General features: G+C 38.0%; 1 protein-coding gene across 1 annotated transcript in view; it reads right to left on the bottom strand.

Annotated features, from left to right (window-relative positions):
* The window catches only part of CRACD (capping protein inhibiting regulator of actin dynamics), a 262,434-nt gene that overhangs the window by 133,648 nt on the left and 111,365 nt on the right, over nt 1–17,421 (bottom strand). Inside the window, exon 2 of the mRNA XM_031941783.1 lies at nt 4,295–4,409. The gene's annotated coding sequence lies outside the window, so the exon portion shown is untranslated. The remainder of the gene's footprint in view (nt 1–4,294; nt 4,410–17,421) is intronic.

Genomic DNA, 17,421 nt, shown 5'->3' with positions numbered 1-17,421 from the left:
GCATCCCCGCAAAAGTTAGAGAGAATTATCAATAACTTCATGTATCATCCAGGGTCCTTCAAGGGTAACAATAAGAAAAGATTAAAAAATAAATGAATTGCAACCCTCAACGGCAAAATGAATGACACACAGTTGTTTCTGGTGCCTTGCCAAGACAACCTCCCACTTCTGGGAAATAGGGAGGATTTTGTTTGCCTGCATTTTATTCATTTTCTAACTGTGATGGTGTGGGCGAGCTTATCTGTATCCAGGGGCTGAGATGCTTGGATTAGCCTCTGACACAAAAACCTGAGGAACTTTTGCTATGGAAATTATTGCCTCCAAAATATTTGGAAATTCAACAAAGAGGCAGCATGGAAAGGAGAGCAATTGACTCAGAACCATAATCCCCAGATTAAAGTCTTGGCTCTTTCCCTCATTCCCTGGGTGACTTCTGATAAGTCCATACCTGTATCTGGGCTTCAGATCTGTAAAATGCTGGCTGGAAAGGTTCCTTCCAGCTTTACATCCTATCATACCACTGATTACTATTCATCAATGTTCTGTTTTGGAGATTAGGATAAGGAGGAAAGGAAACAAATCCACAATCTCCTCAGCATTTACTGACTCTTGTCTGGAAGTCTCTGGATAATAGAACAGTGAATATGATATTTTACAGACTATGAGAGACAACTTTATTTCCTTGAAAAACCTGTGTTATAGTGGAAAGAACACTAAATTTGGCAGCAATAGAGAGCTTGACTATAATCCTCCTTCTGATACTTAGTGGTATGACCAGTCATAAGCAATTGAGTCATTTAACCTAAGTCTCAGTTTCCTCATCTGTAAAATGGGGATAATAATACTTACAACACTTAATCTTACAGGATTATGGTAGGGCTCAAATGAGATAGTATATAAAGATCTTTGCAAACTTGAAAACAACATATAAATATAAATAAGTATAAACAGCAGTGTATGTGTCTCTCTCTTTCCATATATATATATATATATCCATATACATATATATAATAATAGCTAGCATTTATATAGCTCTTTGAGGTTTGCAAAATGTTTTATTGGAAACTGAGGTAAATTAAGGTTAAGTGATTTGCCTAAGATCCCACAGCTATTAAATATCTGAGGTGGGATTCGAATTCAGGTTTTCCTAACAAAGTCCAGCCCTCTATCCACTGAGCCATCTAACTGCCTAAAAATAATTGCTAGCATTTACATAACGCTTTAAGGTTTGCAAAATCCTGTATCTCATTTTATCCTTATAACACCTCATTTTAACAGCGAGAAAACTGGGACAGAGAGGTTGTCTTGCTTGATGTTACAACTAATAAGTATGTAAGGCTACATTTGAACTGAGATGTTCCCGATTCTCAGACTGGAGGTTCTGTACCTAGCAAGCTACCTTTGCATGGACATGTATAACACATAATATATCTCTGTGATTTTACCAGTAAACTCCTGATGAAGAAACTACCTCTTTTAAAGGATACCAATTTCTTGTTTCTAACAGAACAGAGAGCTTCCTGGGACACAGGATATACCCATGTTTCATGCAGCTAATATATGTCAGAAATAGGATTTGAAACCAGGTCTTTGAGGGAAGGAGTTGTCTCTCTTCTACTACCATTCTGTCTCTCAAATTATGGCATAACTATCTTATTTTTTCTCTCACAAATATTTCCCAAATACTCTGGGATGATAGGGAGTAGAACAATAGGGAAAATAGGGACCCTTTGGGAGTCAGCTTTGGCAATGTGGAATTCCCATGGAAATATCTTAATTAGAAAGGGAAGAATTCTAGGAGGAGGAAGGAGGAAGGAATATTTAAGGAAGCAGAACCTCCTGAAGTGAGCAGCCATGAAAAATACTCCACAGGGGCATCCATCCTTGGAAATTACCCTCTTATATTCAGAGAATACAAATGGAATGCAAGTACAATGAGAGGCAAGATTAGGGCACTGAAGAGCTAAAGTTAAAAAGAACGAGAAATTATGGTGCAAAAAGAAATGGCTAAAACCCAGACAACATCAGGAATAGAATAACTGTTAGATTGTAGGAGAAGGCTTTTGCTTATTTGAAGATTTTTTTCAAGGACTAAAGAAAGGAAATTATGTCAATGATTTATTTAATATTTATTTATTTATTAGGTTGATAAAAAGAGAGTGAAGGATAGAGAAAGAGACTTAAAGGACAAATAGCAGCTCAGTAAGAAGTTAAGAAAAAACCCAGGCACCCGAGGGATCAGATTTAGAACAGAGGTTAAGAGATCTGGAAAGTAACAGGAAAATGAAAAGTTTGCTAAGTTACAACTATAGAGATTTAGAGAGATTATTGTTGTTTATTCTTTGTTTTTCTACAGGGCCAATGACATCAGGAAGGGATGTCTTGACTGGCAAGTGAATTGGGCTGAAGGGAGGCAGAATTCTGCAGAGAGTTAAGGGAAATTACTCAAAGATACTACTGAGCAATGGATTTCCCACAGCTCAGACATTGGAATCACTGAAGGTAAGGGACAGGTGACAGAGGCAATGGGTGTATTGATATTTTAAAGCATAAAGAAAGGCTGATATTTTGTACCTTTTACAAGATGGCAGGGTGTTCTCAGATTAAAACTGGTGGAACTCCAGGGCTGCTCAGAACTGGCTAAACAAGAGCTGGTTTGTGCCCTTGATGGCCCTTTAAAAATCAAAATCCCCTTTTTCAGTGGGAGCTCTGAAGAGTGTGCCCTTGAAGAGCATGACCTTGAAGAGTGTGCCCTCTGTGAATCCAGAGAGATCCAGAAAGTATAGCTGAGCAACCCGCTCCATCAGACACTGGGAAAGGGTACCACAACCCGGTAGAACCAAAGCTGTTAGCTTCCTAGGTTACATACATTCTCCTTCTACTACTATACTCTGTGTCCTCCCTCCCAACTGAATCAATAGGTTGGTATTTATTAACATTTTCTCTTGCCTTTTTCTTAGAAACGATAAGGTCTAAGATTTTTTCTTATTCTTTGGCAGATTCAGATACCTTTAGTTGTAGGAAAGTACACCCTGGGTTTTTTGGAGAAATATTGTGTTATTGCCTTTGTTTCAAGCCAACCTGTTTCCTCTGGCTGACTACTCAAGGTATTTGAACTAAGTTTTTGTCAGGTGTTTGTGAGCAGGTAGTGATGAATTAAGACCCAGAGATATTTCACACGGGGTTAATTGTGCTTCCTTCTACCAAAGATCCAATCAGGGTATATAAGTTGGGGAAATGTCCCAAAGGAAATGCTTTTCAACAACCAAAATCAAAGACGAGACTGAGGCAGGGACAATGGATTCGTGGACCTGGGACAGAGTTGGGTTACCTGTCATCCTTCCTCCTCTGAGAAGGAGATCATCCAGCTCCTCATCATCACTGGCAGAAACACTGTATTTGCTTCCTGCCTTTTGCCAACTTTACCCTCAATGACTCCACTACACAGAAGTCAGCCTCTCAACAAAGCCCTGAATGAGATTCATCATCTAACAAGTAACTAGATGAACTCCATATTTAAAATAATTCCTTAAAAATACATTTAAAAATTAAAAATGTTGAATGCTTCAAACCTCCCAGTCCTACAATACACCAAATGACTCAGAAGGCTATAATACACACACATACACATCTTTTTCTCTGTATGAGATGAAACCATGTGGCTTTGGAACACAATGTTCTCCAAAAATCATAGTACTATTTCCCTGGGAAAATTCCTAACAGAGGGAAAAGGCATCTGTCCCCTATCTTTGTTATGGCATGGGATGAAATGTCATATATTGAGGTTTAGACAAGATATAAAATGGTCCCTTATTCCCCAGAAACTGAAATGTGGTGCATGCTGGAAAGTTTCTAATCCACAAACTCTCATTTATCCTGCCTTCTGAAGAGCTAGTTGTCCAGGACCAGGAAGGAGATTTTTAGTTCTCTTTCAGAGAACAGAAAGAGATTAGACCTTCAATATCTAGTATTTACTATATTCAGCTTAAGCATTTACACTGCCAAGATTGGTTTTACTCTCCCAGGTTCCTAACTATCCTTGGAGACTGTTAGAACACAAGACTATTAATCACTACTAATTATCCATTGGTGTTGAGACCATTTCTGAATTGCCATGACCCATTTCTCCCCCGAATTCTGAATTTTCCATATATTGACCAGCAACAGAGAAAGATAAAGTGAACCAAAGAATCAGTCATGTGTACAGGAAAGTAAATGCCAGGCTTGGAGCCATCTTGTGTACTAAATATTTCTTTCTCCTCTCCTCCCCTCCTAGTACATATACATCTCTTACCTTTTTCTCAAGAACTAGGCAAGTCCTCTTATTGTCATCCACACCAAAGTTGAGAATTACCAGTTCTGGTGTCAAGAAATGGGGAGCACCGCTGATGTTTTCCTCTTCTTTTGTTCTAAGAAAAAAACAAGAAAGAAAAAAACTTAATCTTTCCAGTCCTTCCTAAGGAAAGCCTTCAAGAGGAAGCTTATTCCTCTCTCATGATAAATACATAAACCATACCACTATTAATTGCAGAGTACCATTTCCAAGATATCAGATAGAGGTCCTTATTAGAATTCCAATAAAAGTAGCTGCAGAAACAGGGTAACTACAGTGCAAAGTAATTTTACATTCATCAGCCTGACTCTATTCTATGTATTTGTTAAATGGAAAAATAAATTCTACTACTTGCTAAATCGATTTATAAAAATCTCTATGTGTGTACTTCAAATTCAATTCAATTAAGTGAAATCAATGTTTATTAAGCACCTACTATGTGAAGAGCACTGTACCATTTGTACCATTAAAAAGCATTAGCCCTAGAATTGTACCGCCTAATTTGAATCTTATCCCTGAAAATCTCTAACAGTGTGATGTTGGGCAAAAAGCAATCTTCCTATGTCTTAATTGTTCTCGTCTAAAAAAATAAAGGGCATTGTACTAAATGATCTGAGGTCGTTTACAATGTTAGATCTGTGATCCTTTGAGTCCTCATGGACTGACAATCTAGTAAAGGGATATGATATATACAAATACTTTAAAAGGATTGTTTCTTTTTTTTCCTTTCATATTTTCCAATTATTTTCTTCCTTTTTATCCCCTACTCCCTTTTAACTTAGCTACTTTTCAATCAAAAAGAATTTGTTTTCTCCTCCTTCACCCCCTGTTCCCTTTTAACTTTTCTAGGCTGATCTTTGGAAGGACAGATTATAATACTCCAAACCCAAACCCTTCTGGGTAGAGTTTTTGGGGCACCATATTCCACTGGCATAACCTTAGAAAAGAAAGCATTGATGTTCCTTCTTCCCCTCTCTCCCCAACCTCCTCTTTCTTTCTCTCTCTCCTCTTTTCCAACATTCACCCAGAACTGAACTCAATGTATCTGATGAGATCTGATGAGGACAAGAATTCAGACTATCATCTTTCCTTATTCCTTGAAGCCATGAACCATTTAGTGCATCTCAAGATCACATTAATTTTTTGGATTGCTGCATTGACCTCCTGATGTGTATTTAACTTTCAGTCCACCAAAACACCCAGCTCTTTTTTCCAGAACAGTTTCTGTCTCTTTGTGCTTCCACAGCTTATATTTGTAAAGTATTTTTATATCTAAGTGAAAAACTATATTTATCTTAACTGAATTTAATTGTATTCTATTCAGCCAAAAGCTTTATTCTGTCAAAATCCTTTCTTTGTTATCTACTGTTAGCTATTCCTCCTAGCTTGGTATCCTCTTATATTTGATAAAGATCCTAAGTCAATGAGTCCAACTTGATTCCCTGGGATAATTTATTGGAAATCTCCTGACCCACTGATGTTGAACCATTAACTCTTACTCTTTGAATCTAGCCATCCAAATCATTCTGAATCCTGACTATGTTATTGTCTGATCCATTTGTCTTCATCTTCTCCATTATACTACTAAAAACGGTGTTAAAAAACAGGTATCTATAACTACAAAATTCCCCTCATTGACTAGTTTACCTATTCTGTTTAAAAAAGTAATAGATTTCCTATGGTATTACCTATTTTTTTTTTTTTTTTGGTATTACCTATTCTTGATGAAGACGGGCTGTTTCTTTCTAATTGACATTTTTCCTTCTAGATGTTCACCAGTCATTCTAGAAAGCCAGCACAGTTGAACCATAGAAGGGGAAAACTGTATACTAATACTGGAAAGCTCCACTTGGAGGGCTTTAGACTCTAAACAGAGGAGTCTCTATGGGCCACTAGAACCTTTTAAGCAAAAGACTGATATACTCAGACCCAGTTTTTTGTTTGTATTTAAAAATACTGCTGTGGCAGCTGGTTAGGGATACAGATAGTGAGAGTTAGGAAGACCAATTATCCAGGTGAGAAGTAATGAAGACAAAGGCTGAAACAAGGGCACTAGCCACTGAGTGGATGAAGGGAACAGATGTTATTTCACGCCTTTGATTATTCCTCATTAGTTGCCCTGTTAGTTAGTCCAGAAGACAAGTTTGGGGGGATTTAACCCTTTAGCACTCAGGAATGCTTTACTGGGATCTGCAATCTTGATTGATGGTGCATTCAGCTACCCACTACAGGCCCATCCTAGATACAAAATTACTGGGTAATATTTTATGTTTACTTATATAAGTACATGCTATTTCCCCTGGTGGTGTATGGATTCCTTGGTTTTTGTGATTCTTGAAGAGGACCAAGGACATCAGGAGAGCAATGTCTTGACTTGCAAATGAATTGGAATTAAGTAGCTAGGACCTGACTGTGCAGTCATCAGTCTCACTTTCTCCTTCAGAATCATCAGAGTCCAGTGGTAAAAACTAGGTCACTATGACTGGCAAGTGCCCCCAACTTCCTTGAAGAGGCTGTTTCACATTTTTTGTCTTTGTACTCCCAGCACATAGTAGGTGCTTATTAAATATTTGTTCATTGATTCTTACATTGCTAACTAAAGTATGGGTTAATAATAATAGCTAGCATTTATGTAGCACCTACTCCTATGTATCTGGTGCTAAGTAAATGACTTAAAAATATTATCTCCTTTGATCTTAAAACACTCCTGTGGAGTAGGTACAATCATTGTCCCATTTTATAGTTGAGGAAACTGAGGAAAATAGAGGTTAAACTGACTTACCTAGATCACATAGCTAGTGTGTGTGTCTGAAGGTGGTTTTGTATGCATCTTCTATTTATACTATTTATACACTGTTCCACCTAGCCTCCTCTAGAGTTATTGCCTCTATAAACCACATTGCTCTAATGATGTCATTCCTTTACTCCAAATGCTTTGGTACTCTTCATTACTTGGCAAATAAAAATTGAAGCCCCTAAATCTGAGGATCAGAATATCAAAAATCTGGCTCCACTCTGCATTTTTAATCTTCTCATATTCCTTGTTCCCTATTCTCCTGCTATTTCCTCTTCAATTTCTGAATTTGTGTTCATTCCTGGAATTGATTCTCCTCCATGATTCAATTCAATTCAATAAATAGTTATTAAATGTCTCTATAGGCAGGTCAGTCACTAAGGCTACAAAGACAAAAGAAGAACTCTCCTTGCCTCCAAGGAACTTAGATTTTATGACAATGCTTCCCACCTGGGTCCAGGCTCAACTGCATGCAAGCATTCCCTTTTATTGTAGGAGTTCTTAATCTGGGGTCTGTGATTTTTGGGGAAAAAATTATAATAATATTTCAATGTAATTGGCTTCTTTTGCAATATTGCATATTTTTGTTTTGTGAATTTAAAAACATTATTCTGAGAAAAGTGCTATGGGTTTTATCAAATTGTCCTAAAGTACAATATTATATAAAAGGTTGAGAACCCCTAACAGCAGGCCAAACTTAGGTGTCATTTCCTCCATGAAGCCTTTTCTGATACCTTCAGGTGAAAGAAAGAATCTCTTCTTTTTTAAGCCTTTCATAGCACCTGGCCTGGATCTCCACTGTGTCCTTATCCCATCCTCCTTTGATTACACTTACTTTGCCTCTCTCTATTTATTTATAAGCTACTAGAAAGCAAGGATAAGGTTTTTGGTAAGGAAATAAGGAATCTGATACAATTCAAGGATAACATTGACTGGGTCTTTATATCCCTAGAAACTTGTACATAGGAGGAGCTTAATACAAGCTTATTTAATTGAATGGCATAGGGAATAATGGGAAAAGAAAAGGGGACAGACTTACTTAGTGGGCTCACACAGAAGTGGGCAATCTTCAGTAACACTTTGGGGAATCTGAGGCAGCACTCTATCACTAATATATAGAATCTTTCCTTTCTTCATTTCTCCCATTATTTCCATTTCTCTCCCTTCTTTTACCCCTATTTTCCTTCCCATTTTCTTCTTTCTCCAGAGCTATCTTAATTCTATCAAAGCCATATTGATTACTTAGGACTAAAGAGCCTGCTGATTTTAGGGTAGAATGACTGAGCAAACTTTGGCAGCTCTGTGTTCTAGTTGTTCAGGTTTTTATTTGCCCTTTGGCTCTTAGTGACTTACTCATTTAATCCTAAAATAGGAGAAGCAGCATGTCATAGAGAATAGAAGGACAGGAATTTGATTTCTAAGGGCCCTGGGCAACGCTCTAAGCCTAAAACTGATAAAGCAAATTCTGCATTTTGGAGAGAATTTCCATACTAAGAATTTCCGGTATCAATGACAGCACAGATATGGATCAAATAAATCTCAAGAAATTTAAAAAATTGTCCACACTGGGTTATAGTGACATAGGACATGAATCATACTCATAAAAGAAGATACTTTGAAGAAAAAACAATCATAGAGTTGGACGGAACCTGAGAAACCATGTGCATTTCCCCATCCATATATGTAGAACAACTAAAATATCCTGAACAAGTGATCATTGTGTCTCTGCTAGATGATTTCCCGTGAAAGGGGAATTCACCACTAACCTTCACTTCCTCTGGAGATAGCCCATTCCATGTTTTGAATTCTCATTGTTGGGAAATTTTCCCTTATTTCTGAACTGCTTTCTCTGAAACTTCTTCCCTTTTTAGAGTACTACAGTGGTGAAAATGCTGGTTCAGAAATCAGAGGACCTGAGTTTAAGCTTTACCTCTGATAAGTGACATACCAATTGTGTGTATGTCACTTAAGTTTATCTTCCTCATGTATAAAATGAGGGATTTGGATCAGATGGTTTCTGAGTTCCTTTTATCTCTAGATCTATGATTCTAATTTTATTCTCTGAGACCAAGAAGAGCAAACCTATTTTCTTTTCAAGATGATAGCCCTTCAAATACTAGAAACCATAGATAATGTACCACAACCACCCTTTCTCCAGTTTTCTTTTCACCAGACTAAATAACCACAGGTCCTTCAGCCAATCCTCATAAGGCATCATCTCCAACCTTTTCACCATGCTGGTGAATTTCTTCTTGACACTTTCCAACTTTTCAACATCCTTTCTGAAATGTGGTATGCATAATAGGACACAATACTTTAAATATAGACTGACTAGGGCAAAGTAAAACGAAAGTATAACCCCTCCTTGTTCTGGACACCAAGTTTCTTAAAATAGGATGGGATCAGATTCCAGGCTTCTATATCACACTGCTGCTTCATATTGAGTTTTCAACCCAGTCTTTTAATCTAGACACATCTTCTTCCATCTTGTGCTTAAGAAGTTGATTTTTTAAACCCAAGTGTGGAACTTTACATTTGTTCCTATTAAATTTGTTAGGTATTGGAAAATAACCAGTTATTAGCACTACTCAAATTTTGAACAAATCTTGTCTACAGGAAAATTGTGGCTTATATTCAGATCCAAAGGATAACTTAAATGAGATCACAAGATAGTTCAAACCAAGTATGAGTATGATTAAAAACAACAGGACTTATATGTCTTACAATTTACTAAAAGGCACCATTTTACATATTCAAAGCTGGTTCTTGGCTTTTTACATATTCAAATATCCCCATTACCCCTTTTCTTAGCCACTTATTAGATTTTCCTTTTAATATTTGTAAACCAAGAAAATCTAAATAGCAAAGAACAGTCAACTATCCCAAACATTTTATTTCTGATGAGAGTTTAGATAAAAGCCAAGTGAGAGCTGGAGGCATCCGATGCTTTCATGCCCCAGAAGATAATAAAAGAACCATTTTGCTCAAACACAAAGCCCGGAGCTAACCAGGTTAATGCAGGCACTGCTGTGGAAGCAACTTTAGGAGTCCCATTCAGCAGGGCCTGAACAATAGCAAAGGCCACCTGAATGGGGCTATTCCATTTCAGCTGCCTGCCTGCTGTAACTGAGATACAGATGTGAAGGGCAGACACGAGCATTTGTAGGTAATCATGAGGAAACAGCCACCGATTCAATCAGAAGCTTTGCAAAGCTCAGTAAAACGAGATGACACGTTAGAATCAGCCCAAGACGAAACTGTCCTAAATCCTGCAGTTTCACTGGGCTTCAGGCTTGAGAGCTGACTTTGTTGTGACCCATCAGATTATGGTTTCATGCCCTTGGAGGCACCTTGGAGCAGCTAAATGGGGAACTAGGAGATCCTAGTTCCAGTCTCAAGCTCTGTCTCTGACTAGTTTAGTTGTACGCCTTTGGACAAGCCATTTATTCTCAGTTTCTAAATAATAATAACCAGGGTTTACATATCACTTTAAGGCTGGTAACTGTACCTGTTATCTCATTTGATTTTCCCAATAACTCTGTGATGTAGATGCTGTCATTATCATCTCCATTTTGCAGATGGGAAAACCGAGGCTAAGAAAGTTTAAGTGGTTTGTATAGGATCACACAGCTTGTAAGTGTGTAAAACCAGATTTTAATTCAGGTCTTTTTGCATTTATGTGGAGTACCACCTAGCTGCCTAAATACTCCAAGGACAAAAGAAAGGTAGATGAAACCTGAAGGAAGACTAACTAAATAAGCAAAGAATTTCTCCGGATGGCTTTTCCTGCTGGCAAGCCACTTAGTCTCTCAGATTCAGATTTTAGATTTCCTGGACTTTGCCATTTTTATGTGCTTGTGTGTATGTATGTATGTATGTATATTATGGGCCATGTTTAAAATTTGATTCTCCTTGAACTGACTCTCAGTGAAGCCCCAAAACTTTATTTTGTGACTAGCTGTGATGTTTTTTTTGTCTCTGTCACAGCATCATTTTACAGCTTTGAGCTAACACAGTTAGAGCTGAAAGAGATCGAGGAAATGGTCTTTTTCAACCCCTTCCTTTTGATTATGAAGATGAGATTATATTCATACTCCCTTGCCACCTCACTCCCACACACACCTTCATTAATCTTCTCCCTTTCTTCTTCATCCACCAGAAATTAAACAACAAAAAACAACCAACCTCAAGAGACAATTAAAACGATAACAAATTTCTGGCAGTAATGTTAAGTGACTTATTAGAGAGAGAAATTGGCTACTTTTCTTAGCATCAGAAAGAAAACCGAGTAATTGGTACCATATACACAGCTCTGGGGAGATGTGTGTCTGCAAACAATCAATTAATGAGCATTATTAAGCAACTACCATGAGCCAGTTATTGTTCTAATTGTGGAAAAAGAAAGAAAATAAGTGAAATAGACCTTGCCCTTGAGGGGCTTCCAATTGTACACAAATAAGGAGAGTGCAAAGAAAGTTGAGAGGGGGGAGAGAGCTCCTTTATCATGGGGGAATTGAAGAAGATTTCATGGACAGGGGGTAGGAAGTCCTAGTTTCATGGAAATCAAGAAATTCATTCTAGTTATGCAAAGAAGGGAGATAGAGCACCAAGTTCCAGGTCCAATTTGGCTGGAATATTGAGTTCAAAAAAGGAAATAAGGGTAGAGAATTGGGTAGGAAAGCATCAGAATTAGGCTAATTTATTGGGAATCCACTGAAAATTCTAAAGCTGGGAATAATATAGTCAGACTGATAATGTAAGAAGATAGTTTTGGAGGCAGCTAGATGATACAGCAGATAGAGCACCAGCCCTGAAGTCAGGAGGACCTGAGTTTAAATCTGGCCTCAGACACTTAACACGTTCTAGCTGTGTGACCCTGGGCAAGTTACTTATCCCCAAATGCCTCAGCCAAAAAAAAGAAGACAGTTTTGGCAGGTGTATGGAAGATGAACTAGGAGAGCAACTAGAAACAGGGAAACCTCGTAGGAAGTTGTCCAAGCAATGAGGTGTTAGACCAGGGTAGTGACTGAATGGGGAGAAGGGAATAAATGATATTGAGGAGGTAAAATTATCAAGCTTTGACTACTAACTGAATATGCTCAGTACAGAAAAGGGGAAAATCAAAGATGATTCTGAATTTATAAACCTGGATGGTTAGTGATGGTTGTCCCTAAAACAGAAACAGGGAAGTCTGGAGGTGTTAAGGCAGTAGTTTCACATCTGTTCACTTTGAGATTCTTAATTACTGAATTTCAGGGTAGAGACTTGGGATGAAAGAAAAGTTTCTACTGAGTCTACAAAGGCAGATCAATGCCCTTTCTGCCATTATATCAAATTCCCACTACAAATCAGTCATACTTACAAATCAGTTCCTCAGGACTCTTATTTGGAGTATCTGCCCATTCATTCAAGCAACAAATACTAAAAACAAGTGAACTTTCTGCTCCTTCCAGGAGATCACTACAGTGCTATAAGTTTTTCTACATTGTGCCCATGGACCCTGGCGTTTAAGACTGTACCAAGAGCAATGGCAGGTGAATGCTCTTTAAGCTTCTTCCTGGGAAGAGCAATTCTGACGAGCAATGCTCTCAGGGGGCATTGGGTTTCTGCCCTGGAGACTTTGGAAGGCAAACATGGCACTATCACTTTCAGCAGCAAATGAATGGGACTCCCGGTGGGTATTGCTGGACACCTCCCTTGCTAAGCAACAAGGCCAGAGCAACATGCTGTCCTTCCTGGCCTCCCAGTGATTTTCCTAGGATCACCCTACTTACGTCTCAGGAGTGATCCTGTAGAAGAATAAAAAAAAAAATCTGCTGTTCCTGCTCTCCCCAGTCTATTTTTAAATGTCATTTAAATTGTAATTTGATTTAATTTTTTAAAATGTAAATTTGATTTAATATTTCATTTAAATTTAAAAATGGCATTTGAAATGGCATTTATATGAGACTGTCATAAGGACAGTGGCCACAGGTGACACCAAAAGCAGGGCAGAGAGGCTCAGTAAGATATTTGTACATTCTGACTTTGTTCCCATATTTTTCCAGGAAAAATAAATTGCTCTTAAAAGATGACTTTCTAATATACGGCCATGGAAATGGTTCTGGAAGCCCATGCTCTGTATATCAGAGGGAAAACGTAGTCCCTTCACCTTAACTATTCCTTTCATTTTCTTTGGAATGAGTAGTTGGAGCATCTGTTCCCGTTTCCTCTGCTTTTTCAACATCTGCTCCTTCCTTGACCCTTTAATAATCTGATTTCCAGTCCACTGAACCTGCTCTCTCGGCAGTCAGCAGTAATTACTGCTCTTTCAAAATTCAATGATCTTTTCTCAGTCCTTATTTTCCTTGACCTCAGTGCAATGTCTGACATTGTGGGTGCCGCCTTCTCTCTCTCTCCCAGTCCTGAAGCTGTCTTGCCCTTCATTCCCCACGCTCTGCTCCTCAGGTTCTCCACCTGCTTCCCCCCTCACTCTTCTGTTTTTAGACACCAGTGACTGGAGCCTTCAGGCAGTGGGGTGCTGCAATGCAGTCAGTGCTGAATTTGGAATTCAGATGATCTGAACTGAAATCTCCCCTTAAACATTTAGTGGCTGAGGAATTCTGGGCCAGTTCCTTAATCTCTCATCACCTGTAAAATGGGCACCTACTTCATAGTGTGTTGTGAATATCAGATGGGATGATGTCCATAATGCACCTGGTAAACTTTAAGATCCTCAGATAGCCTTTATTATTTCTATATGTAAGGCATTAGGCTAGACCTTTTCTCTCTTGTGACCTCCTGATTTTGCAGCTCAGTCTCTGGTTCTTCTTTATATTCTCCCTCCCTCAGAGAATGAATCCTGTGTCATGCCTTTAATGATCACATCTCCTAATATAACATAAAGATTTTGGTTTCTACTTCGGTGTCTCAGATAGAGTCTCTTCTGAAAGTTCCCATCCCCTCTCATGAGCTTTTCATTATACAGGGAATCTCAAAAGTCTTGGTGAAGTTTTAATTTCTAAAGCATACTTCTTAAGCTTACTAAAACTTATATCAGCATCTTAAACTCAGAAAAATGAACACCAGTTTCCCCCACTCCAAGAAAAAGAAGAAAAAAAACCCCCTATCTGTACTTCCTAATTATCTCATTTCTATCAACAATCTATGTCCAAAATCTCAGCATCTTATCTTTGCCTCTTTTCTCCCATATCCAATAAATAACCTTTTTATGGCAATGACCTTTTAACTGATTTTCTTGCATCCAATTTCTTGCCTGAATTCTATGATCAGATTAATATTCCCCAACAGCTATTTTTGTCATATCATTCCCTGTGCAAGAAGAATCCATGTCTATCCATTCCTAATAAAATAAAAGGAAAACACCTCAGTTTGATATTCAAGGCCTGCTACAATCCAGTACCATTTTATTTGTTCCAGTTTCATCCTATTACTCCTCAACACAAACCTTATGAGGTAATGACCCTTAGCATTCCTTGATTGTGTACATAATGGTCATTCCTCTCTCCAAGTGTTTGGTCATGCTATTTATTATAAGAGTGGTAATTAAATCGAACAATCAATACCTTTGTTTATTTAAAACAACTAACAAAACTCTAAACTCAGATACCTTTAATTAAGTGATAGCACTTCAATTGAATCAATAAATCAAAGCTAGTCATTAAACTAAGTGCAAATGACTTAATTAATCATATCGGAAAGGATCAGAGTGCTTCAATCTATTGGATGTAATTTTGCTATATAAGAAATGGATTGACTAAAGAGACTCAGTCACACTCCTTGGAACTTGGATAAAATAGCAAACCAGTTTGGAAGGAACACATTCCCAGCTAAGTGGGAGAAGTTTCAGCCAAGTCTTTGACAAGAAATTACTTAAGGTGGCAGAGGAGATGTTTTTGTCTTCTCCTGCCCATCACTTTGTGAATTTAGAAAGTTCAAAACATTAGATTTGCCTTGGACACCCTAGCAGTATTATCAGAAAAGTCAATCTTAGCAATTGAGGACTATCTAGAAACAAGGAAAAGTAATTTCAGGACTCTCCAAGGAATCCAACAGAATGTTTACACCATGCCTAAGGGGAAATCACGAGAACACAAAGGGAAAAAAGGACTTCTGGCAAATAAACATCATGAGTTAATCCTTTGTTATATGGCTCTCTAAGATTAAGCCCGCTTTCTTTAGGACTCTCTAAATACTTGTGGAAGAATGTGCTCCAAGTCTGGGGAGATGTTTTGCCCCAATTGTGCTTCCATTCCACCTTAGTAAATACCCTTTTCAAAAGTTAATTAAGTCTGGTTGACCAATCAATACCCACCAATAGTCAATTAGGGAAGCATACTGGTGGGGGCTAATGAGATAAAATGTTAGAAGGTATCCATGTCACACACCTCCTTTAGAGTTATTCCTTAAACACAACCTGTGGCTAGGGCATCTAAGTGGTGAATTTAGGTAGGTAGAGCACTGGGCTTGGAATCAGGAATACTCATCTTCTTAATTCAAATCTGGCTGTGTCCCCCTCTATGCTATTTACTTAACTATCTCAGTTTCCTCATCTTAAAATGAACTGGAGAAGGAAATGGCCAACCACTCCAGTGTCTTTGCAAAGAAAACCCAAAATGGGACATGACTGAAAAATGACTGAAATGAACCCTACAATATGGCTGTCTTCTATCTTTGAGCTTTTTGAGGTGTGCATGTGTTTGTTTATGGAACAGATCAAATAATCATCAGCTTAGTTGATCTTCAAGAGTGACCCTGGATGAAAAGCTCATTACTCTGTGGACAGCTTGGTGATGAACTTGGCCAGTCTGGTCTTATCACAACAAACATAGCCCATTTCCAAAGCACATAAAACCTTTACAAACCTAACTCTAGAAGACACCTTAGTTGCCATCTAGGTGAATTCCTTCACTTTACAAAGGAGGAAACTAAGGCTCAGGGAGGCTCCATGGCTTACTTGTCCAATGTGACACAGGTAGGAATATAAACAGACTGAAAGCTAGATCCTCAGACTCTAGTTTCATTTTGTTTCCCATTATACTAGACTGCTGCTGTTATTGCAAGTTACTTTCACATCATCTTTCCCCTCCATCCTTACTTTGATATCTAATGGAGCACTCCAATATCTATGGAGCAGAATCATAGAGCATAATATATTGCATAATCCCAACAAAATTCACAGTTGGCTTCCCTCCAGGAGCAGTTACATCACAAATTATTATCATCACCCAGGAACTATTGATACCAAGTCTAGAAAGTGTGAGATTGCAGGGGAGAGACAGATAGAAAAAAGAAGGGCTGGTCTTGCATGAGGATTATTATTTCATGGGAGTAGAGGGGTAAATAAATGGGGTAGAGGGATAAATGAATGGGACAGGGAGGAAGGAGTCATTTCTGCCTCTCTGCTACTTTAGGAAAGTACAAACAAAACCTCAGCATCACAAACTGAACTTATCCAAAACTTTGGAGCTAGAGAAGCTAGTGGCCAAAACACCAGACAGTACTTTCTGCAGTACTTTTGAATTATAGGAAGATAAACAGATTTGCACCGTACTTTCAACTCCCCAAAGACCACTGTACTTCATAGACATTCCCTTTACTGATAAAATTCACCCACTCCTGGTTTAGTTTTTTAAAAAGTGACTGCAACCTTTCACTGAATTTTTTTTATTATAACAGGAAAATTCATTTCAGGAGACAAAAACAAACTTTGAAATTCATTTTTTGGGAACTATTTCAGAAAAAAGATGGCTTTAAAATGTCCTTATTCTTAAAGAAAAACACTAGGTTTGTTTTGTGCATTCTGTGACATCCAATCAAGTACTAAACTTCAGACATGACACTAAAACAAAGGCCTCTAGAAAGTCGCCAAAATCATGTCAGTTGGAGCAGATGCTTCACAAAGGTTCAAGCTTAAAAAAAAAAAATTGATCAGGAAGTGCTTTGGACCTCACTTCAGCTATTCCAGAATAGTTTAGTCCTTAGAAAATGTTTGAAGTCTTCCCAATGGATCTTCAAAAATGAATCCTCTTATGTACCTCTGCTCTGGTCTTCTTTATACATTTTAGGGGGCAGAGATTTTAGAATATTAAGTGATCCTTGGATATCATTACTCTAGCAGTAGGCAAAGTATGGCAGAAGGCCAAATCCAGATGCTCTGTTTTTTGTAGGGTCTTTAAGATTAGAATGGTTTTTAACATTTTAAAATACAATAAAACTTTATTTTAAAATGTCAAATCCATTTTTAGCTAGCAGTCCTTACCAAAGGGGAAAAATGGGGGAGGAGGGGAGGAAA

Source organism: Sarcophilus harrisii, chromosome 6, assembly GCF_902635505.1.
Source record: "Sarcophilus harrisii chromosome 6, mSarHar1.11, whole genome shotgun sequence".
Taxonomy (NCBI): Eukaryota; Metazoa; Chordata; class Mammalia; order Dasyuromorphia; family Dasyuridae; genus Sarcophilus; species Sarcophilus harrisii.
This window is presented reverse-complemented; position numbering and strand designations above follow the sequence as displayed.